General features: G+C 38.6%; 1 protein-coding gene across 2 annotated transcripts in view; it reads left to right on the top strand.

Moving 5' to 3' along the window:
- The first annotated feature begins 555 nt into the window (after positions 1–555).
- Positions 556–25,488, top strand: part of thrb (thyroid hormone receptor beta) — a 124,615-nt gene continuing 99,682 nt past the window's right edge. Inside the window, exon 1 of one of the 2 annotated variants that reach the window (XM_042436031.1) lies at positions 556–1,009. The gene's annotated coding sequence lies outside the window, so the exon portion shown is untranslated. The remainder of the gene's footprint in view (positions 1,010–25,488) is intronic. The other variant, XM_042436033.1, reaches the window with a different exon arrangement.

Here is a 25,488-nt window from a genome sequence, read left to right as displayed (position 1 = left end):
AAGCAGAAGACTTTGAAACCTTCCACTAATAATTTACCTGCAAGCTGTGATTCTGCCATGTGTTTAGAGCCAATTTAATGCTGATGCCAGTAAGAAATTGGAACAGTCCGCTTGCTAGGGTATACACCAGATAAAACAAAGTTTACCAAGCTAGTTATTTACAAGGCCAACATTCAGAGCATTCAGTGTTCCCTGTAGACTTATAATTTGGTGACCTACATAAAATATTTTTTTCCGGTTAGGATTTGGTGGACACATGGGCATGCTCATAAAATCTGAAAAAAAAAAAAAAAAAAAAAAAAAAAAAAAAATATATATATATATATATATATATATGTATATGGAAAAATATATATAATGTAATAATAAAATATATAAATATAAATGTGAAATTAAATATAATAAAAAATAGTTAAGGAATAATTTATTTTTAATAATATTTTAACTTTTAAGACTACTAAATGTAATAATTATAATAATAATACATTGAACAGCCTCCCCCTAGTGTCCGTGAACACATGCAGTAAGTTTCAGCGGTATGTTTCCTGCCTTGTCGGCATGAACCAGGCCTACTGTAAAAACAGCCAGCCGTCGAAAAAAAAAAAAAACTAAAGTTGGGAGTTTGTAATGAGGGCGAGGCTTGTTTTGCTCGGTTCCTGCCCCTGATTCAGCTCTCTGATTCCCCGTAGCGATCAGTCGGAGCGCTACAATTGTCAGTTTCGTTAGTGTGTCGCTTTTTAACGTTTGTTTTCGGCTCCATGTTGAAGTTTTTGGAGCTCAGACTGACAGCCGCAGCACACTGTGTCCACACAGATACAGTCCGCACGCAGACACACGCGCACAGACCTCGCCTGATCTGCACCAGCGCGGGTCATTTCAGGTTAAACCCCGGCGCTGTGTCCCGTCCACTTCACCCGACGGAGATCCACACTGGTTCCAGTTGAGGAGGAATGCACAGGCACTGGGACTCCATATAATATTTGGATACGAGCTTCGTCTTGCATATGCGGTATGTTTCGTTTTTGGGGTGTTTTTTTTTGACAACAGTCTAGCCAATGACAGCCTCTCCGAAAACTGACAGTACAGCAGCGAGGTGGCGTATATTGAGCTTCTTAAGCTAAATGTTCATACTAATGTTCGCGTTTTTAACGGAGCCATAAATGTGTTTTTATGTGGAACGGAATAGTTTTTGCCGAACTACATTCATTTTTTTTGCAATTCAGTGCTGCCTTGCTAATAGGCAGACGCTTCACACCTGGTTGAACGTTAACGTTAGACCTTTCCAGAATTATCTGAGTCTTTCTGACAATTTGGAGCACAATTTATCCACCAAGCAGTACATTGTTACTGTAATATTTTAACTTTATAGCGGGTTTACTGCGCCCTGCGCCCGTCGTAATGAGATAGCAGGAAAAAGGAGAATTTATGAAGAAAGTTTATATTGTATTCAATTTCTTGTGTATTCTATCCATGCCGAATTGAACACTGGCTCGTAGTCATCCAGAAACTTACTCGTTTGTTATTTGTATGGTTTCGTAATCGTAACAAAAAGCGAGAGCACTTTAAATTGACAGATATCTGGCTGGAGGTTCTGTCAGTAGAGGAGAGCAGCACTACTCGTGCTAGCTTTTATGGAGAGTTGAGGGAGTTGGTTCATGGGCCCAAGTTATCGTTCCCTTCATAGCGCAGGGCATCCCTCCAGTTTATCATAATACTGGTCTGGTTCACTTTTACTCCGGTGGTCTTGAAAATATGTCAGATATATATTTAAGCTTACAGTTTCTGACGTAACCTTTGCTTTCGCTTTTGCAACATGAACTTCACCGAAGCGCTCAATGAACATCTGGCATGCAGAATAAGCATGGCCCTTCACAGTGCATTAGTGACCTTAAAGGTTGGACTTCTGAACATTACAGTTCAGTGTATCACTGCACAAACACACACTGAGTTGTTTGCTAATGCTTCATTCGACAAAATTTTGTCCCGTTATTCCTGCGGAGAGATCTGTCTGTGAGTGTCTGCTAAAGTTTGCTGGGCCTGTAGAAAAATAGTGACAATCTTTCGGTTTTTTTTGCCTCGTTGTAGTTTGCAGTGTGATAGGTGACATGTTACCTTATGAGCATAAGATGATGCTTTCAAAGGCTGTCAGAAAACACGAGTGTACTCGCGCGTGAACGAGTCAGCAAGGTGACTTTCCTCTGAAGTGGAGATGTGAGGTTGAGAGGGGCGGATAGCTCAGCAGCTGGTGTTACAAGTACTGTTTACCACTTTCACAAAAGCATATTGACATCTTTAATGCCAAAAGCAAACAAACAAAAACTTCATTTATTTGTGAAAGATAGCAACCACAGACCAAAAGCATCTCAACCATCTGCCAGCCCTCTCATTTTACTGGGAGCTAGTTGAGAAATAGAAGTTTTTAATTTAAAGTATAAATATGTTGAATAATGTGAATAAGAGTATTTTTTACAAGACATATTTTGACGTTTAAACTCTTTTTTTGATTTGTCTGCATGGTTTATTTATCTTTATTGATTAAAAACTATAGCATAAGTACATAAACAATCATTTTGATACATTGTTGATAATAACATTTTTATTTAGGGACAATTAGCGGTGCTGTGCATGACATGTCATATTTGCATCATGCAAACAGGGAGTTTCCAAGGAGCTACTGAAGGCAGCATCAGCTCTCAGCTGAGGGTATTTAAGGTCTGCCCTCTGCCTGTTGGCTGCTGTTTTGTGGGAGCTTGTGTGAACCTCATCATCTCTCAGGGCAGAGCTGATGTTAGAAAGCGTGCAGCGGTACATAACATACATACAGCAGGTGTTAGAATAATGTCATCCGTCTACATGCAGTGGAAACAGCACCGAGCAAATCGCTGGAAAGCATCAGTATTAACGTTACATATTGAATACAATTAGTCCTTTGATGTGTCTGTTGAAACTTGTTAGGCTGCTTTCTAGCCCAGATGGATGCCCCACCCCTATGATGACAGTTGTCAGTTTTGTACAAGTCTCAACTGCTAATAAAGGAAAGCTGTGGCATCAGAGCACGATACGCTTAGTGAAGACGTCTGCTCCGGCTTTGCTCAAGGTGTTTTTGATCAATGGGTATTGTGAGGACTAAACTCATTGTATTTCTACTACAGTCAGGCCTCTAAGCTGCTGTCACTGCTGAACAATAAGTTATTTTTTTTATTTAATTCCTCAGATTTGATTCAAGAGCAGTTATTTCTATTTTTCAAATCATTTTTGGGAGATTTGATTCAGCAACAATCAGCCAAAACTGTATGTTCAACAAGTAAACATGCAATCATGTAAAAAATCTCTGTATTTGCCTACAGGGTGTCAAGTGTAACTGACTGCAATAATAAAGTTGGCAAGTTGAACAAAGACATTTGCTTCTACAAATAAATACGAAATAATACAGCTAAAAATATCTATTGCAGCTTAGGCAGTAGCATTAGAAATATCTCATTATAATAATATGTAATATAATAAATATGCAACCGCTGCTAGTATTATACTCATTATCTTATGATTAAATGTTGCCTTCAGTTCAAGTTTCAGCTTCACTCATCTTTCTGAGTTTACCTGGAAATGACTGCGGTCGCTAGAATTACGCAATCCAAAATAAATCCTTTTACAACATGTCATAAGCACATGAATTTAACATACTTTATGGACATGCTGACTTAGTGTGTCTTATAATTTTGCAGGCTTACTGACTTCCTGTCAGTGTGTACGTGCTGGCTGGCCTAAACCGAGGTCAAGCTGAGCTGCAAGTCTCTCTTTGTGTTCCCTTTCATCTCTATTAATGTCTTAAAGGAACTGAAACAGCGTGCATTCAAATGATGTGTGTGATTACTTTGGCACTTGATATGTGCATTCCTGAGAACTGCATTGATTTTTATGCCACTAGGGAGCAGAGGTATAGTAAAACAGGGTGATAGACGCACAGCCCCGCAACTACATGTTGCACTGTCCTCACCGGCTAATAGGCAGGTGGTGTACGGTGGTTTTATCAGAGCTTGTTTGCTGGAAACAGCTGTCTGCTGCTACTGGAAACCACGCTGATGAGAGTGACGTTTGTGGGCTGTAAAACTGAAACAATGTGTTTAAAAAGGCTAAAAAAAAAACCTCAATAAAGCTGCAGAGATGAGTGATAATTCTCCATGGATTCATCAGTATAAGCAACACTTTTCATTTTGCATAAAAATGAGTTCAACAGGTTTGTTTGTTCTAAAAACTGCTGGATAATGTACATCTCATGTTATAAGACAACCACTACATGGACTTTGTTTTGTGAGCAAATGTGTACAATTCACCGTACACAGGTTTGTCACCTGACACTACTTATTCAGAAAATATAACAGTAGGGCTGCAGCTAATTAATGGTTTATTTTATGAAATCTTAAAAAAAAAAAAGTAGCATTAACAGCTCCTCAGAGGCTATGGTGATGTCTTCAGTCTGCTTTTTCTGACTAACAGCCCAAAACCTTAATTCACAATCCACAAAGTGGTCTGTAGTCTTCCTGCCGTCTAAACAAAAACAGCATCAATAAAACAATTTAAAATCACATTTTTCAATAAAACATGAAAAAGCAAAATAAGCCAAACAAAAAGAACATAAAAAAGGTTCCAAAACTGCAATAACTAGACTTTACATCTACGTGAGATTCATCAGATTTAGTAACTTTTTGAAAGAAAATCTGCTTTTGATGCGTCTTACAGTACGTCTTCCATGAAGCCGTGATGAGACATGGCACCACCTTGACGTTGACAGCGAGATATACGTTTCTGCTCGGAAAAACGACTGAACTGATTACATGATTGACAGATAATGAGTCTGCAGCTACTTGGATAATGGATTAATAGACTTTTCCCTGCAGCTCTTTGTAACAGTGCTTTAGCAGTAGAATGAAAAGCACATCTAAATTTAAAAACCTCAGCGTGATGACTGACATACAGCAGACATGTTTCAGATATCACACCGTGTTATGATACAAGCATGGACGAGGCCGGTACTGCGGTGCTGCTTCGCTTGATGCAGTCGCTGATGAAGCCGCCGGCTACACGTTGGCAAGTGTGTGTTAGCATGCAAGTACAGGCGAACATGTTGGAGTGTTGCCTGGTATAATTTGATGTTTCCAAGACAGAATGAGGTTCTGAGGCTTAAAGATTATCACTGTCATGTACATATTATGATCCATATTGTGAAATTTGAACACTGGTAGCATGGTTATACCTCAATATGGAAGTCACACATCTCATCAGTGAACCATAAGCACTTCTCAACTGCATGTGGAAGTATTTAGTTGTAACTTTAACATGGACCATTAAAGTTCAGTGAAATTCATGATTGCATAATTGCAGTCATGCATAATTTACCTTACCAAATCCTCCCACCAAAAGAAATTAAGAGGACCGACAACAGCAATTACATTAATTTATCTTGCACTTGCTATATTCAGTTATGGTCTCCAGTTAATTTTTTTTCACCCTCCCTGCAGCTTTCAATGGCTGTAATCAACTTCTCATGCATTTTGCACATGTTAGGTCGAGCTATTGTTTGTGAAATCAAATCACATCGGCTGGGAGGTTTCCAGTGACGGTACAAGTAACGGGATCCAAGTGGCGACGCAGGTCGGGTTTAAAGGTAGTTCACTTGGTCATTGAGGCAGGATTACAGTTAGACAAGTGTTGACTGAATCAGACAAACACATATCAGATAAACGTACAGGCCAACAGGTAAACAGGAAGGCAAGGCTCAAACACACCACAAGAACATTCAGTTTACTAGTCGGAAGGAGTTTCATGTTATGCACTTTGTGGGAGTAGTAGTAGTGGTATTAGTATCAGTATCATAAAAAACATGATACACTTACTATATATAATATGATGCAGTAATATTAATATGAATCTACCCAAAGTATCTTAGATTGGTTTCTAACTGATGAACTACAGCATTAAAATGTGATTAAAAACAAATATACTATAATAATAAAAACACTCTAAAAGAAGCCAATCTGCATAATGAATACTTATACTATTGATACCTCAAGTACATTTTGCTGATAATACTTCTGTACTTTGAATTCAGGATTTTTGTTTTTTTAGACAGCTGTATTTCTACTTTTACTTAATTAAAGGATCTGAATATGTCTTCCACCACTGGCTAAAACACTCTAAAAGATCCGGCTAATAGATAATGAGATATAAGAAGTCATAAAAGTATTTTGACATTCTCAAGATAGGTTAAATGGAGCCGTTTTTAACTTTGAATTTTCTGTTTTAGCAGAAGTGTTCTTAACTTGTGAATATGGTAAATAAATATTATGGATAGTAAATCATATTTCATCATTTTCAGTTGATTAGTTTATCAGTTAACTAATATGAGCTCCACTGTGAAGATGGAGAATCTTGTGTGTGGGTGTATTTGATAAGAGGTAAATGTGATGTTGACTTTAGGTGACATCCTCACTACCACCTCAGAAATGACAAAGACTCTCTGAGCAGTGTCAACTCAAACTGATCTCTGTGGGTTTTTACAAAGTAGAGCATAGTGTTGAGCTGACAGTATTGGAATAATACTTATTTTCAATGTACAAACTTTTTTTTTTTTGGCAACTCTTTAGTACAGATATTTTATCAATGTTTTACAGGTGAATAATACATGTATGGGGGGAAAAAGCAGTATTGCAAAGTTCAGTTCAAATATAGACAGAAGGAAAATGTATTACAAGATGAATTAGAAAAAATAAAAAGGGAATACTGGAGTAAAAGAGTAAAAATAAAGTGGATAAAAAAGTAAGTGGATGTTGAATAGGTCAATAGTGCTTTTGTGAATCGTGTTTAAACCAGGCTAGCTGTAGGAGGGGTTGGTTCAATCTTACTGAAGTGGTCAATAAAGGGTTGCCAGATCTGGTCTAGTCCTCACACCCTCGCAATGACAATAATTTTTTCCAAATGCAGGTGTTGCATAACATCCTTTATAAGGGCAGAGTGGGTTGGAGCCTGTGCTTGCTTCCAGTTTAGTAATATCAGTCTGCGTGCTAGAAGGGTTACAAATGTTATCACATTATATTCAAAGCTGGTTAGCACTAGATCAGATCCTTTGACTCCAAAGACAGCCGTCAGTGGATTAGGATCAACAGGTCTTTCCATGATGTCCGATAGTGATTGAAAGATGTTTTGCCAGTATGTTGTTATTCTTGGGCAGTGTCAGAACATATGGGCTAGTGCAGCTTGTGACTGCCTACATTGGTCGCATGCAGGATTTATATTTGGATACATTTTTTAGAGCTTTTTCTTTCTTAAGTGTAATCGGTGTAATACTTGAAACTGCAAAAGTCCATGTCTCGCACAGACTGAGGAATGTACCAATGTCTGGGCTTTTGTCCATAGCTCTTCTGTGATAGCTACTCCTAGATCATTTATCCAGGCTGTTTTTAGATAATCTCAGGAGGTGGTGCAATCTAAATATGAAAGGGTATCATAAATAATGGAAGTGCCTCATTTAATCAAAGGATTTGACAAAAATATGGATTCCATTGGTGAACTATTTGGAATGTTGGGGAAGGATGTAGTGTTTTGTTTGACAAAGTTTTGCAACTGTGAATATCTGAAGAAATGTGTGTGGGTGGGCAGATCACATGTAATTTGTAACTGTTCAAATGATGGAAATATACCATCAATAAAAAGATCTTTGAAGGGGTGAATTCCTTTTCTGTGCCATATCTGAAACTTTGCATCAGAGAGAGGTGGAGTGAATGAATGATTTGCAACTAAAGGAGCCTGAAGAGAGCCAGAATGCCACCCAAAATGTTTTCTTATTGAGTGTGAAACTATTGGACTGTTTGAAGAATCTGAGCGTGTGGTGGGCAATGCCAAAAAGAGTGAAGCTGCAAATTAAGATTTATCTTAATTGCCAGTTATGTTTCCTATTGTATTTCAGTAGACTAAGGACAGTAGTGAATGATTTAGCACACAGTATACTGGAGCAAGAGACTGAAAATTATGCCCCTTTTTATATTCATTCAGTCAAAAATTGATTTTGAATTGAGAATGGATTCTGAATTGAATCAGATACCCAAGAATTGGAATCAAATCGTGAGATTCCCAAAGATTTACACCCCTCTTAGCTGTTTTGAGCAGGTTTGTCAGAGAAATGAGAAGCAAGATTGGTGAAATAAAAGGAGAATTCTTTGGTCATGAGTTTGTTAATGTTAGTGACATTGTTATGGTCAGTTGGGATGTCCCTCTCAATGGACAACAGCAGAAGATCTGAGAGCCTTCCTTCTCAACCTCTGTTTCAAAGCTGAGTCTTGATCAGCTTCAGTTTGGAGAATGATCGCTGGACAGATGAAGCTGTCACTGGTAATGTAGCATATATTTTGAGGAGTTTTGGGAAAACTGTGTTCACATCATTTTCTTTAAGGCACATAAGCATAGCGTGGACATTGCTGGTAGGGAGAACATAGGAAGAGTGGAACACCTTCAGCTCAGTGGCAATACTATCTTCCTCCATGTCATAGATTTGGCAAACATCCTTGACAGCCTTGGCAGCTCTCATGCCTTTCCAGTTCCTTGGGATGATAATGCACTGACATAACAGCACTAAAACTGAACTAGCCCTTTTGCCTTTGTCATGTGTGTTTTTACCCCTACCAAGGAAGATGTTTTGACTTCCATCTGTTTGTTTCTCTGTTAGCAGGGCTACTCAAAAGGGCTACTCCTCCAGATCTCATAACAGTTTCATGACAGGATGAATTTTTAAAATGTTTTAACATGCCTAGGCAGAGGTTTAACTTCTACCAGGCATCCTTATCATACTATAGGGACACTTTAGAGGGCATTTTATCATACTATGGGGGCCAGTGTATGATTTACACATCTCATGTTCAAAACTAAACTGAAACCTAATTTCTGTGAACTCACACTGAACTCATAACCAATCATAACAGCACAACATGGCTGTGCTTGATTGGAGTGTTCTACTTATCACTATGATTATGAATTATTTTTCCTGTTAGTTTCAGTTTAACACTCATTCTAACCTTCTCCCCCCTCTGCAGTGACTAGAAGTTTAACCAGTGCAGTAATTTGTGTCCACACAGATTACTGTTCTTTTACTGAATGACTGGACGAAATTGACTTTGGTAGCTTTCACTTACTGTAAAAGCTTATCAGCGCTGCCACAGTCGGAGCTGATTGTAACAGCTATTCCTAAGTTCAAACGTAGCCTATTTAGCTTAAGTATTGCTAAATATTTCCACTCAGTTACTTCCAGGTGGAACTGCATAGCAGACTTAACTGAAACTACTAGGTTGCTAATACTACACTTTATTACCCATTTAGATTAAAGAATAAAATAGGTAATATGGAATATGGTTGACCTGACTCTTCATCAGAAATGTTTAATGATACTGATTAAATTATGGTCAATTAAAATAATCATTATGACTTTATTTCCACCGTCAGTTCCATTAAGACTGTTTAAATAATGTCAGACAGGTTGCATAATCACATATGTCCTTCTCATTTTAAATGAACAGTTATTTTTTGAAGTTATTAATATTATTTATATTATCTGTGTGGCATTTTGCTTTTATTAGATACTGTATGTAACAATAGAGTAGCAGACAGGAAATGGCGAGGAAGAAAGAGAGCTATGAGAGCTTGTGATGCTACACTGACTTTCTCTGGATGTAGATGCTTGCTTTTGATTGGACAGATGTTTCCTAGCAACCAATTTATACATTTCTAAGATCCTTACTTACATTGATACAGACACTGCGTAAAGTCCCCCTCCACTCAGAAATGTGTTTTTCTCATTGTTCCTTCACTTGGATGTTAGATCTTCTCCGTGCAGAATGAGGATGACATCACCGCTAGTTTGGAGCCAATCATGGTCCAATATTCAACTTCCACCAGTGTGATGATGAAACTTGAAGCCTCTTCTGCTGTGACGTTTGGCTGGATGCACACACTTTGCAGCTGTCAGAAACAACTGCTCACATGTAGGACATAGTGACCGGTGATAGGATGTTTTATGCCTCATCAGCAATCAAGCTGTCAAATGTGAGACAAATAATTCACTTGTCAAAGCACAATTTGTTCTGTCAGTAACCTGCAATATTGGGTTTCATTCACTGAGAGTCAAAGTGTCACTGTGACTCCCCAAGGTGTCTATTACATTTAAATGTTTTATGATCCAGTGGCAATTTGTTGGAGGCAAAATGCGGAGCTGACATCATGTTACTTGTCGAAGACGTTACAATCACCAGCAGGAAGATTTTACACCCAACCTAAATACACACAGTAGCTTTCTTTAGTTCAGTCAGTGCTGGATAATATTTTTAAATGAATGAAAAACTTTGTGACATTAGTTACATGACGTTGCATCCCATGTCGTTTGTTCTCTTCACTCTCCACTTTATTCTGGAGTGAAGTCCAGCAATTAAACTTCTGAAACGAGAAATGTTTGCATACTCATAGATGCTGAATTTTTGACATTTAAATGGAGGTGGTGTCTTTTTAAGGATTTTGACAGGGTAATTTTTTTGTGGAAAAAACATATCTGACACAAATTATTCAAAGCTCAGTTTTTTTTGCTGTAATTTTTTTGTATATATAGTGTAAACGGCTGATAGTGATCATATCTGTCAGGGTCAAATTGAGCACTAGAAGCAGATGATTATTATAACCAATTTTTTTTCTTTTTCTTGTTTCTCATGCAGATTGACATTTGTGCATTTATTCATGATATACAAACATATTCACAAATATATTTATATTTTATGAATATAAAGTAATGAAACAGACAGCTTCACTATTTACTGAATTTTATTGACTGTTTGAAAATACAGAACAGCTGTTTCAAACGCTTTTGAAATTACAACTTAAGTAAGTAAGTATACAGTACAGTACTGTATGTAAAATACAGATCATTGTAGTTCAGTTATTATAAGGCTATAGCCTAAAACAGTATTGTGCGGTTTACAAATACAGTAGTACAGTAGTAATGTCAGTAGTGCAGATAGGTTAGTGAGCCACAGCCTGGCGGTGCTTTCAGTGCATTGCTAAATTTTGAACAGGCCTAAAAAATAAACTGTAGGCTATCAATGCGAACTGGTAGCAGAGTTTAAGTACAAACGTGTTCATAAAATGTTTGGATCTTAGTCAAAAATAGAAACTGCAACAACAACAACAACAAAATACAGAATGAGGCTACCTCTGTTTTATGTGTCAGCTCTGCGCCGCCCGGAAAAGTCATTTCACAAACTTGTCCATTGGATCATGGTTTTGTCCGAAACTAGCTTCACTTCTTTTGCAAAGTGATGTGAAAGGTCAAAGTTGCAGCAGACCAGTCTTTAAAATGCCCAGGATGGCACATTGGTCCCCTCTTCTTCCTCCTCCTCTCCCTCCTCAATGCTAGCAGCATTGGTACCAAAGCGCTCTCTCACCTCCGCGATGATGTCCTCATCATCAGTAACAGTGGGTCATCAGTTGCAATCCACTGCTCAAACTCCTCGGTGCTGATCTGGCCAGGTGGATCAACAGTTTTTTCAGTTCCTCCTCCTGTAACACGACCTCCTTTCCTCCAGCTATTTCTTATTGTGGAGTCCCTCACGTCAGCCCAGGCATCCTGTAGTATGAGAATAGCAAGGCTGATTTTTTTTTTTTTTTTGGCAATGTCTACAGCGGTAGCTCTGCTCGCCTCATCATTTTGGTGCATTACAGTGCGGCCCATCTCCTTGCGAAAGTAGGCTTTAGCTGTTCTGATGATCTCCGGGTCACAGGGCTGGAGAATGGAGATTGTGTTCTTTGGCATTAATTCAAGTCAGATGTTTCTCAGTGTTGTGTTTTTCACATCATGGGCTGTACAGTTGTTCATAAGTAGCAGAATATTCTTTCTCTCTTGGCCCAATTTGCGATCCCACTCCTTCAACCACTTCACAAAGAGATTCCCAGTCATCCATGCACAAGCATTGGCTGCGTAACAGACAGGCAGTGTGCGCACATTTTTGAAGCAGCGGGGGTTCTGACTTTCGCCAATGACAAAAAGTTCCTTCTTTTCCCCCAGCGGCATTCCAAATGTTTTCCTCTGTGTATTCTTGTCTTATCTGTCCCCATTGGTCCTCAAGCCATCCATCGCATGACACTATATAAGCCTCAGCAGTCTCCCCCTTGCAGTTTCTTCAACACAATGTTCTCTCTCTTTTTAAATCGCTCAAAACTTTGGAAAGTTTGATATTGTCCTCTTCCAGGCTCGCTGCCAATTCTTCTGCCTTTTCCTTCACCAAAGGCCCGCTTAAGGGGACATTACATGACTGGACGTTATCAATCCACTTGAAGAGGGCGGCTTCAACTGCAGGTGCTTTCCCCATGCGCGTTCCTTTTTTGTATCCATCACTAGCAGCCATGACTGTTCAAAAGGTAGCCTGAGGAACACCAAGTTTCACTGCTCGTCGGCTTGTTTTTGGCAGTTTGTCATAAGCTTTGAAGAGACTACGTTTTTCATTGAGAGAAAATGACTTTCTTTTTCTCATCATGAGTTAAACGCGCACACAGCACCAGCCTGAGGTAACCAGCCGGAAGCAGACGGGGTACCGTGAGGCAATAATGGTGCTGCAGCTGCCAAGTACATATGATATATGTATCATGGGAGTAAAGTAAAAAAAAACAGAATGACTGTAGTTTTAATTTTTTCCCCATATATTGTCTGTATGAAAAGACACTGTAAGCGGACTACTTAATTACTATAAGCCAGTTCTTTAAGCAGCATTTGTAAAGGGATGATTCTGTCCTGAGCTGATCCATATAAGCGGTTGATGACTGTAACCGTGATCACTGTAAGTGGTTTCCTCTGGATTAAAACATGTCTGGAGGGGATCTTTAAGTTTTAATGCTGTAACCTGATTTTGTAAATCTAGTTAAGGATCTAGTTAAGAATTTACACACAAACTAAATAATGGATCTACAAATACTGGTTTTACTGGCTCTGTGGGATTATCTCAAGATTCTTACCAAAGGAAGAGAAAAAAGATACTATCAAAATGTCAAGATGGCTTTAGACAACCTTTATGAATTCCATGAGTGTGTGATTTGTGTGATCTGCACCACAGCATTGACAACCTTTGACTGTTTATTGGACCCAAAATTAACTCCATAAGTAACCATTTAGAGACATTCCTCCAAACAATGCAACACTGCGCTGTTTATTGACTTGCTGTTTATTACACAAATGTGGGTGTTGTTTTGTCACAAAGATGACCTCTCTATGGGTGAGCCAGAAAATATAAAGAATATGTTGAGGAGCAATATTTATTATTACTAATATTTCAAACATCAAGAGTCATAGGGACATCTGGAACTTTTATGAATTTAACTGTCGGCTCCAATCAGACACCAGAAACCGCGGCATCTCCGACCTCTTTGACAACCGCTCGTACTAGCAAAAACGTACACTACACTACTGTTTTCCTATTCTTATAATTACAGATTATAGATGCTTTTATACCCCGTTTTGGTCATAAATCTGTCAACAAGGCAGCCAAAGAGCAGTCATTTTTCACCCCGCTACTACAATGTGGAAAACTGTGATAGTGACGATGAGGCAGAACCTTTGACAAACCATGGCGGGTGGTGTGATTTGGCTGGCTGCACATACTTTGCAGCTGTCAGAAACAGCTGCTCACACGGCATACATACGTACATACAAGTGTGTGTAAATATTACATGTACCTGTGAGTTTGGGGTCAAAAAGGTAGGCACTTGAAAAAAAAATTGGTGTTAAAATTGGCAGTAGCTTTAAAAAATTTTCATACTAGTGCTCTTAAGAAACTTTATTTACCTGGCTTGTTTCAAACAATGCAGTTGGGTTTGACCTTTCCAGGATAATGATGCATCACAAGACAACATACTCTATATGCAACACAGAATATGGAAAACGAGCAGCTGGTTTGGCAGAACATATACCAATATATAACTAATAAGGATGTTGATTCTCATGTAATACTCAGCCCGAACATTAGACCACCCTGTTAATAAGACATCAAAGTAAAATATGAAATAATTCCAAATTTGTGTTGCTTGTCCATCAGTCACATACTCACAGACTCTCCTGGCTCTTAAAAATGGTCAAAATGATTTTCTCTGACACTTGGCATTCTTATGACAGTCTCCTTGAGCTTCTCTTTATCTGTGACACCGACCATTCTTGGCTGCTTTTTATCGGTGATCTCGAGCTAGCATGGTGGGGTATTTCAAAATCAGGATAACACAGTTCTCCAGAAACTAGCAATATGACACTAATGTCCATGTAAACACATTCATTATGTTCATTTTGTGCTACAAGGCTTTGAATAGCCTGGTGAATATATCTTTCATTTGGTTCAAATCAGTCAGCAGTCAGTCTTTTTATATAATTTTGACCTTCATCTCAGAGTGACTGTCAAAGCCTGCTGGGATGCACATGGAAGAATGACAGCAATAGTAACATTCCTGCTAAAAATGACTAAAAGTGTTGTCATTCACAAGAGTTAATGAGTAGAAAACATACTGTAATGTGTTATTTTAATAGAAAACACAATGCCAAAGAAGTGGTATTGACCATCTGCAACCAGAGGGATGTTTGTTTGTAGTGGAATCATGCAGGATCATTTCTCCTGTCCTTTAATCACAGGGTTTAGCCTGTACCCTGCAACAGTCAGTGTGAATGCTGCTGCTGTGTCCTTGAGCCGGTTACTGAACTTCTCTCCAATGATAACGACCTCAGTTAAATGCCAAATCCGACTCCGCTTCCTGTGGTGGCTTTGGAAGATTTTTACAACCCTTTAGTTTTTCCCACTTTGTTGTTTATAGTAATTTCAATAGGCAACACTTTTGTGCCATCAATTGATATACAGTGGCTTAAAATGAGAAAGCAGATTTAGGAAGTTAAGCTAAAAACAATATTGAAATCTTACACACAGTACCAACACACAGCCTCAAATCAGTAACTGTTTTCAGCAGATTCAAGCTTTAAATCTGTAGCTTCAGATGGTTTGATTTAAGCAGATTTTCCTTGTTGATCTTCTAAGGTTTTGTCAGACTTGAAAACATTAGTTAACTGTGATCTTCAGCTCTCTTTACAGTTTGTTTTGGTAGAGTTCAAACTTTGGCTGGGTCATTTAAGGACACTCAGAGACTTGAAGCCACTCCAAATTTTCCTTGGCTCCGTTCCTTGGCCTCTCGTGCTTTTTCCTGTCTGAGGCTGTATGGGCTCCGCAGCCGGTTTTCTTTCAGGATCTCACTGTATTTGGCTCATTTCATAGCGCTCTCAGTCTTACTACCCTGTAAAACTCGTTACTGCCAGTGAGAGCAATCCCCATAAGCATGATGCTGAAGAAAGGTGTTATCCAGATGAGTGGTTCCTGGTGTTTCCCAGCTGTAGTGGTTGGTATTTAGGCCAAAGGGTGTTGTGTAATCAAACCAGTAGTCTTTTTGCACATGCTGAGTCGTTTGAAGGACCACACCAGTAGTTGAAAATAATTGTAACTGACAAAACTGTGCAGCTCAGTAAATATTGGCAGAGTGGTGGAGGAAGGACACATGGAGGCAACGACATTGTCACCTGGTGTATGGATTATTTGCTCTTTTTTTCCAGGCAAAAAAGGAAAAAAAAAAAAAAAAACTGTTCAGGCTGGTTTTGAGAGGTTGAGGTTGGAAAAAACGAGATACACAAATTAAAAAAACCCTGTCAAAACTTGTCAAAAGAACATGAGGAAACTCAGCAATTAATCAAAGAAAACCACAAGGCCTAAATGCACTGAAAGCGGTAATAGACACGTCTCATTTGATGTTCCTATGGCGCAATGCAGGCATCACATTTGAAACGCCAACGCCAGAGAACCAACACTGGTTTGTCCCGTTCTTTTTATTTATTGCTGTATTAGTTGGATGTAATGAACGAATGAAAAGGAGAAATGCAGAGGAGGAAAATAAAACGAAGAGTGTCTGTCTCCACAGTACATCATCTGTGTGTTTCATCCTTATTTATTGTGCTTTACAACGTAACCGCTGTGAAACAATCAGAAAATAACGTTTTATTTCTCTCGTTCACTGCTTTGTTCTCACTACCGCCGCTCCCTCTCCTCGCTCGACCAACACTGCACTCTCTCTCTCTCTCTCGCTGGTGCTCTCAGCTGGCTCGCGCTATCTCTCTCTCTTTTTCAGCCGCAGAAAAAACAGTTTTGGTCGCTGAGTCCTTGTTTGACACTCCTAAATCCAAACAAGGTCGGAGCAGGGGCGTCGAGGCAGTTTGACGTGCCTCATAATGCTTTTAGTGCGCGTTCAGCCGTTTTAAAAAATAGTTGTGCTTCCGTACACACGCGTCAGACATTTTCAGTGTGTTTGGGCTTTTTTTAAGCTAGGCCCATGGCTGTTGGGCAGATGATGCCACCAGCAAGATTGCAGCTAAACTGAGCTGACTGAACTGAGGAGCTTCTACAGCGGCTTTTAAACAGGAAGCTTCTCACACAGTGAAAAAACAAAATTAGGGTTAATTAAACCACACAAACAACATTTGTTATTCTCATTGTACTAATAGATAATTCTGACATAAATGCTGTTAAAAACTACTTTATAAAAGTATTTCCTGAAAACACTCTTGCACTTTACTCATCATGGTACAGTCAGAGTTCTCGTCACTAGAAAGTCCCACTTCCTGTGTGTTTGTTTCAAATGTGTAGTTATTTCACAAATGTACTAAAATAATGACAAAATAATTAATTGTTAACTAGGTTAGCATGCCAATGTGCTCTATTGATTAACCATGCTAACATAGCTACGGGGGCTTTTGGCTACCATACCTTTTGTTGTGAATTTAGTTGTGGCCAATGCGCAACATACTCTCCAGAGGGCACGATTTATCACAGTGACAGGCTCTACCTAAAAAGAATCATAAAGGCAGAAAAATATAGTGTAGAGAACAATCTTATAACTTTTCTGTGAAACAGCTTCCCACCTGTGGGAGAGCTTTGGAGATATTCAAATGACAGTGCAATAATCCTCTAGAATGTACTAATTCAGGTGTTGCTTTGATTTTTGTGATAATTTTACAAATTTCACCTGTATTCAAAGGATTCCTGGTTCAAATGGTTCTGATTCTGATATTTTGAATAAGAACTTTGACAAAATAATTGTAACTGAGCTTCCACTGTGTTTGTTCAGCTGAATAAAACTGTGACATGCATTTGAAAGCGTCAGAAAAAGCCAATAGATGGACCTTGAGTTAAGATTATTTTGTCAAACTATTTCTAAGGTCAAGAATGAACTCTCAAGCTCATAAATGTTCATTATTTCACACTTGTTTTCTCGATTCATACCAGCAGTAGCTTATTCTGATGCGCTGAGCAAAACTCAGGAGAGACTCAGCAGCCACATATTTCTCTGTGTTCTGTTCAGCGTCTTCAGGTTAGGCTAATCCATTGTCACTAACTTTGTAGCTAACCCCCTTCACTTTTCCAGCAGTTGGGGAAACAATAGACAAGACTTTTCTTGGTCTTGAGCAGCTTCAGTGTTTATTAAATTCCACACTGTAGCCTATACTGTACCTTTAGTGCCGGATTGTCAACTTACTGCCAACCTTTTCCTCTGCTCACATTCACTGTCATTTTTCTGCTGCTCGCTCCCTCGTTCAACCACACACTTGCTACGCATACACATTACACACTTTCCTATTCCTCTTTAGTGGAGCTACACTACCAAGATTTTCCCAGGCAATGACACAGAGGTTGAGTCATGTTTCGGAACAGAGAAGCCCCCGAATGCTACTGATTTCCAAATGAATGGATATTTGGCGTTATTTTTGGCATTTAAAAAAAAAGTTAAAACATGTATAACCAGCAATGTAGACAGACGTTTAAAAGGCATTGTTCCAATTCTGAACCAGTTCTCAATACCTAACCCTGCTAATGGGCCCAACTGACCCCCTTTAAGATTGTTCTGGCTCAAACCTGTTGACTTAGGCTATTGTCACTCTCTTTGCTAACACAAAAACCAGAGTGAAAGCTAGCATGCTATGCTAAAGGAAACTTCATGACACTAATCCATATGTAAAGTAATGTCAGGGAGTATTTTGGGTTTGACACAATACATGGCAAAATCATGGATAAAGGTAAGAACTGAACGCACCCGCCTTACAGTAACGTTAGCTTGTCACTAAAGTGAGGCAGAAGAGACAATGTGAATGAACTAGATCCTACAGTGTAGTTTAGCATTAGCCCATGTGGGTAATTCATTCAAACAAATTGTCAGTTGTAATTCTTGCCCAAATACATTTTTTTTCACACAAGGCTCAGAATTTCAGATCAACGTTTCTTATGTTATATTTCTTATATATCAGTAAACACTGGCACTCTTCTCTATCCGTTTATATACAGATAATGTGTTTGTTGTATGTTGAAAACCTGTGGACATACATGCAAAAGACTCAAATACTACTTTTTTCTGTCTTAGACCATGAATAATACTACTGACATACCATTGATGGTGTTTCTAAATAGCCTAGCATACTCTGAAGATAAAAATATACAGTATATGAAACATGCAGTGACCTTCATACAGTAAAGAACGATAACAGCAGAAACAACGTAGAGTTCAGAAGGTTGAGAGGGTAGTCGTATGAGGTATTTCTGTAAGATTTCTGTGTTAAATATCTTTAAAAATAGATTGATATACAGCAAACAAACAAAAAAAAGAACCATTGTATGTAGTCATGTTTTCAGCCGGTGGTAACATGTCTTCACCCTGCTCCTCTCATCGTATCACAGAGCTAGGCACTTAGGCAGAAGGAAGTAAAACATGATAGCTAGTCAGAAAAGAAGCTGTCAGACCGGCCCCTGCATGCTACATACAATGTCTTCTTTCTTTTTTGTTTTTGTTTGTTATGTAGAGGCTCTGTGAACATGTATATGATTGTACAGAGGAACTCAGGTTGGCCAATCCTTCTTGCATTCTCTGTCTTTTTGCCTTGAGGTGCACTTGACTCATTCCTTTCATTCTGCTTTCTCTTCCTGTGTCACTTCTTTTTTTCTTTCTTGTTCCCTATACCGTATGTCAGTCTCTTATATGTGAGCATGTGTTCCTGTGGGTGCCTGTTCATGTTAAAGTCACTCGAAGAGCAAAGAAAGAAGAATCCTGCAAGTCACTGATTTCTGAGCGGAGGTCAGGAGTGAGTTTTTTTTTTTTTTTTTTAACTTGTCATGTAGATCACTCGGCATGATTTTAGTTTTGATTAATATTTTGCAAGATCTGAAACGATGTACTTTGGAGATGAGGCAATTTGTTTCAGCAGGGCTACAGAGGAAATATGCATTTGAAGTTGCGACTCCTCAAAACTTTGAAAACTGATTCAAAAGACAAACACATTTGTTTACAGGATAAGACACGGGGACAGCAGTCTGATTGTCTAAAGGCTTTCACAGGAAAATCCCAGTTTTGTGTCTTTGCAGTGGGATTTTCAGAGAAAACACATTAGGCTAATTAGATTTACAGATATCTTAGTAATCAGATGACCCCCCCCCCCCCCCGATTTGGAGGAAATGGCTGAGAAGAAAACAGGCTTTGGTGCTTCCACCACAGCCCGCCAATAGCTCTTGATGTTGGATTGAGACTAAAGCAGATTTTGTCTCATGCCTTAGCCTTTTTTAGAGTCCTGAGTGTATTGTAGATTTAAAGTCAACTAAACCATGTATCAGGATCTAAAATTGAAGCCTAAATTTAAAAAATCTGTTTCGCTTTAAATTTCAAACATTTGGAACTTCAGCAAATATTTATTAGTTTTCTGGGAATGTGTGGATGCTTTGAACCAGCGTTTGTTTGCTTGTGGTGTGATTGGTTCTATACTCAGATGCAAGTGGTTTTTAAAATGTCTGCATTGTGTATCAAAGTATCATTAATGCCTTTGTGTTCTGGATGTACTGTAGATGCTCAAGTGTATTAAGAGCTGATGTGTCAGGTATTTAATTATAGCTTTGATTCAGATTTTATGACATGATTATTACTTCTTTAGTGAAGTTAGTTCTCTGTTTAGCGTTGTCAGGTTAGGCTAACCCATTGTCACTAACTTTGTAGCTAACTCCCTTGACTTTTCCAGCTGTTGGGGAAATAACAGATGTGACTTTTCATTGTCTGGAGAAGCTGCAGCATTTATTAACTGACACACTGTAGCCTGTACTGTACATTTACTGATAACCTTTTCCTCTGCTCCGCTCACATTCACCATCACTTTTTCTGCTGCTCACCCTCTCACACTTACTGCACAGAGGCTCCCAAACGCTATTGATTTCCGAATGAATGGATATTTGGTGTTATTTTTGGCATTAATGAAAAGATTTTTTTTTGGCCTGGCAGGGGGTTCTCGCTGGCCTGGCAGCCCGCCAGACAATTATAAGGGAAACACTGGATTCAATGCATCAAGTGTGATCGTGGCCTCAGTCTTATTTGAAAAGTTCAACAGTGCACTCTAAGCTTACTTGACCGTTTTAATTGGCATTTCAGTAAAACAGCCTGGAATTAAAGCATGTTGTATTTTAGTTGAAAAGGAAAAGTTCTTTGACATTTCTTTAAGAGGAACCCCTGTTGACTGGAAAACACTGCTGTTGATCACAGAGGTTACTGTGCATACAAATGTAGAGTTCAGACTGGAGAGCAAACTGTGCAGCCATTCTCAGAAAAGCATGTACACAAACACACACACACGCACACACACACACACACACATATAAAACTGGCAGCCAGAATTTGTGTTTTTCCAATAAAAAAGACAGGCAGGGTGCCGGCCCACAGATTTTTAAGCAAAAGCTGCAGTCTTTTCTTACAGAATGTTGACCTTTTACTTTTCGATCTGTTATTTGTCCTTCTCTTGTACACGACTATTTCTTTCCTAAACATGTCATTAGGTCTTGACCTTTAGCACTTCAAAAACTATTAGCTATGGTGGCTCTGTGATGTAAAACAAAACCAGGATTTGAAATGCCAAACAACTAGGAAATAACTACAGAAACTAAACTACATATGAAATCACAAAGCAACAGGACATATCAGCAAAAAACTGAACTACATTAGGTGCAGTCTATTACATTAATATTTTCACAACTGCATCCTTGAAAAACATAATGCCAACCAAAATAATAGCATATCTTCACACTGGCTGTGGTAACTATATGACAACATAGTAGAAAGTGTGCCTGCTGTGCCCTGATGACTGGCCAGTGATGAGCTTATTTTGGTTAAGTAGCCTACACTATCTCTAATCTTCTGTTAGGAGGTTAATCCTCTTCTAGCCTTGGAAGCAAGAACAATGTTACTTTTCACTGTACTTTTTACAATGCTTTTCATTATTGCTCTTTGTTCTATTATTGTAATGAAAGAACACAAATGTGAGTAATACATTAATTTTGATATCTCTTTTTTTACAGTCTGAGGTGGTGTCAGCAATGTTGGGCCCATATAACTCTATATATAAGCCATACCACCACATATGCGTATATTCAGCTATACCACAAAGACTTATTTGTACTGCTAGGTTTACAAAAGGTGCAGCCCTTGATACTTTGAGAACACCATCATGCAGCCTCATGCATTGTTTTGTTAGCTCAAGGTTAGCTTTAAACTTGGCCTTATTCATGATTAGCCACACTGTTGGCATGACTGAACAGATGGCAATGTTGTTGGTCTGTTGGTCGGCCCACCACGGTAAACCATGTTTAGTCTTTTTACCAAAAAATATTTATTGCAGTCCATATTGTCCTCATACAGACAGTACAAATTGCTTTTTATTTAAACATACAGCTCATATGCAACTGCAAAAAATGCTAAATTTGAAATGATCAACTAAATGTTTGTTGTCTTCTTTTTTGAACACTGGCTGCGTTTATTTAAAAGAATGATAAAAACTGAAGCTAATACACAGCTCACTTGTAACCAGATATAGCCTGATCCCCAAAACACTGAGGCCTAGTCCAGTTATGAAGGGAGACTATTCTCACAATGTTTGATCTGTTGTTATGGAAACCATTTTTTCCACTTCCAAACTCCAGCAGTCATGAAGCCTACTTTAGTCCTTTGTGATGGTGAAGGATCCTCACAGTCTGTAGATTGTTCATGATAAAGTCATTATTGATAAAAACAAACTGTCAGGCTCGTAAATGATTCCATAGTTCAGCTTGACAATAAATCTGCTTTGGCCTCAAAAGGATGCATTTTTCACATTAGAGCAGGAAGCACAACATGAACAGTTGTGGGAAAGCATTGAGTAGCATTTGTTGAGCAAAGCATTAATCTGTTGTTTTGCAGTGGTGACCAGAGAAATATCTTTGCCTCACTTGAGTAATAAGTCCTAGCTTCCGTAGTCTGTTAAAGGCTCCAGCTGTGGATGTCTGAATTGTGGGGAGAAGGGGATTTCCCGCTGAGGGTTTCCTGGCCTTTCTGTGACGTTTCAATCAGTTATACTCATTTTCAGTGTTAAATATGTTTCAGTTCAGTTTCCTCATAACAGACTTAACTACTTTTTAATGGTACCAGCACAGTGGTTTGTCAGAACTCGGGATGGATTTATTTGTTTCTTTTTCACCATTGTTAGATTTCTGCGACTCTGACACATTGTATTTTGTTTCAAGGAGCTTTTCCTTTCACCACATTTCACCGCCGCTGTCTCTCACACACATCATATTTATTTGCAGCAATGTCTTGCCTCACCCACCCTGTGAGGTTTGTTATATGGAGTAACACACACGTGTCATTTGTTGATGGAGCTTAGCGAGAAATTTGGAGCGTTTGTTTTGATGCAACGGATCTCCCGCTAGTGCAAACAGGGCTGAATCGTTGTCTCATAAAAATGAGATTGTTAAAAGCAAGATTGTGATCTTATTTCAGTTGCGATAGTGCGGCCCTTTTTAGAATACACTTTTACAGTTTAAGTTGTTAAACATGTAGTTCACAGGTGGGGTACCTCATTGATCAATCTTGAGTCCCACTTAATTTTCATTGTATGTGCTCCACTTGGAGCATATTCTTTGCAGTTCAGACCTACTCTATTAATCTACATAATACAGCTGCACAGTGCACACCTAGCCTAAAGTAGGCCTATATAAAAATTTCACAGCCAATCCGATTAGAGTGGCTTGATAGCTGAAAAGCTCTGCATTAAGAAAATGTAGCAAGTAGCAACACTTTCTTTCCTTTGGATAGTGTCTTGTTGACTAGTAATTTCAGTAATATCTGTAGTGAGTTGAGTATCTGTAGTTGTTGTGACCAGGTTTTGACAGGATTTAGATGGCCTCTTTTCATCACAAGCAGCACTATAACAATGTATTTACTTGCAAAATGTTGCTAAAGATTTTTTTTACCCCAAAGCAGCACTACTTGCTTCACTTTCTAATGCATACAGTCAGTGTGAATATAATTGCAAGTGCCAGCAGCTACAGTTCAGTTTTGCTTTCTATGGCAAACACCACTCAAATACTTTGCTGATGACACACACATCTATGTGTCTATTAAGAGTGGGTGGTAAAAGGTTAAGACAAGCCTTATATTGGTGTTGCTCTCAGCTATATAAGTGATCTTTCTACTAAAAATTCAGAGGTGGATCTGCTAAGGGTACCAGAAGTTTAGAGTACTGCAATTTTGGTTGAAAGCTTAGTTAAAAAAATCATTGTGAAACTCATTCTTTTATGCGTTGCACCATCTCTTTCTTATTTTTGCTGACAAACTAAAACTGAACTACATAGCTTCTACAAAATGCTTTTTTAATCTTTCATTACATCTAAGTAGTCTGGCAGTCAAACAATGTAATAAATCCTAGAAAACTTAATATTTGCTTTTAATGTCTTTGATGTAAAGCACATTGAGCTGCATTTTGTATGACAGGTGTTATGCAAATAAAGTTATTATTATTAGTGATCAGAAACAGTCCATTTGTTTTAACTTGGGTGAACCAACCTAAGTTAATGTTACAGTTGCTAAAAGTTTGTTTTTGTTCATTATATGAAATGTAGATTTATGTTTTCTGAGTTGACATACAGGTAACATCTATTTAATACTGGAACATTAGAAGTCCTGGCTTTGTCAACACTTCCAAAGCTGATTTCACATTAATGACCTACCACTGCCTTCACATTAAAATCCATTTATTGTGAAGCACATGCAGAAAGTACTGATTGACTATTAAGCTGACCATATCAACTGACTCACCAAAGCTAATGAACGGGGCAGAACAAACCACAATGAAGCTCCTGCTGTGGCAGTGCTGTTTGAGTGACTGAATGACTGCTGGCACGTCGTGATAAATGAGGCAGTATTATGCAGAAGGGAATTGCTGTGGAGAGGAAAATTCTGACGCAGTGGGTTGCCGCAAGGACTAAAATGTAGCAGACAACAATTAAGTTGTAAGTTGTAGGCCATGCAACTAGAAAGTTAAAGAAGAACTTACTCACCAAAAACAAATTACATCTGAAAAGACTAATCTGAAGTCGCATTACTAAACTGGGAACATTAGTCATACCCTGAATATGAGAGGAGGTTTGTGCAAGAATTTCCCTTTTTCAAATTACAGACCACTCTTCTCACACTGGATAAGAATTACTTGAGCACTATGCAATTTTGGAATTTAATCTGCATCTGTCTTTTGTGTGGCACATTCACAAGCAAAAGTCAAAGTTTGCATTTTTCTCAGATTTACTGAGCAAATCCATCTTTAAAACTGAGACATAGCAGCAGCCCCAAGATGTTTGTTTCAGGGCCTGTTGAAAGATAAAATCCTTGTAAAAGGAAAATTTAGGGAAATAAGCTTATTTGTTTTTCCCCAAGAGTTAGATAAAAAAAGATCTTATGTCTGTGTCTTCAGTATAGAGCTGTATCAGAAGGTGATAGCATGAAAGTTAGCATAAACACTGGAAGTGGGAGGAAACAGCTAGCCTGGCTTCCTCCAAAATGATGCTTAGAAACAGCTATAGTGCTGGTTTCCTGACAACCTCATTGTCGGAATACTGGGACGTCACTGCAGCTGGCTGGTGTTTGCCAAGAAATAGTTACAGTACATAACTGCCCCTAGAAGTGCAACTTGTTGTTTTTACATTTCTGGTTGTGGTTGGATTAAATAAATGAGATAAAATGTGTTAATTAGTGAGTTTTAAAGGAACATTGGAACATTGGACAGAGGAAAGCCAGCTTTTTCCCCCTCCTTCCAAACTTCATGCTAAGCTAACATAATTTCCTCCTTACTCCAGCCCGGTGCTTAACACACAGACATGAGATTGGTATTGATCTTCTCGTCTTACTCAAAGAAAGAAGTGTATTTCTAAAAACAGTTCCTTTTAAGAAATTGTACATGTCTCACTTTCTTTTGAGATTCCACTTATTTGATGGATGGGGTCAACGCTGAGTGCCTACATTTTTATTGGTAATATTCACTGTAGCCTTCATAATGGTGGATCAAGG

This window comes from Thunnus maccoyii, chromosome 15 (genome assembly GCF_910596095.1).
Source record: "Thunnus maccoyii chromosome 15, fThuMac1.1, whole genome shotgun sequence".
Classification (NCBI taxonomy): Eukaryota; Metazoa; Chordata; class Actinopteri; order Scombriformes; family Scombridae; genus Thunnus; species Thunnus maccoyii.
Note: the sequence above shows the minus strand (reverse complement) of the source record. Positions and strands in the feature narration are given on the sequence as shown.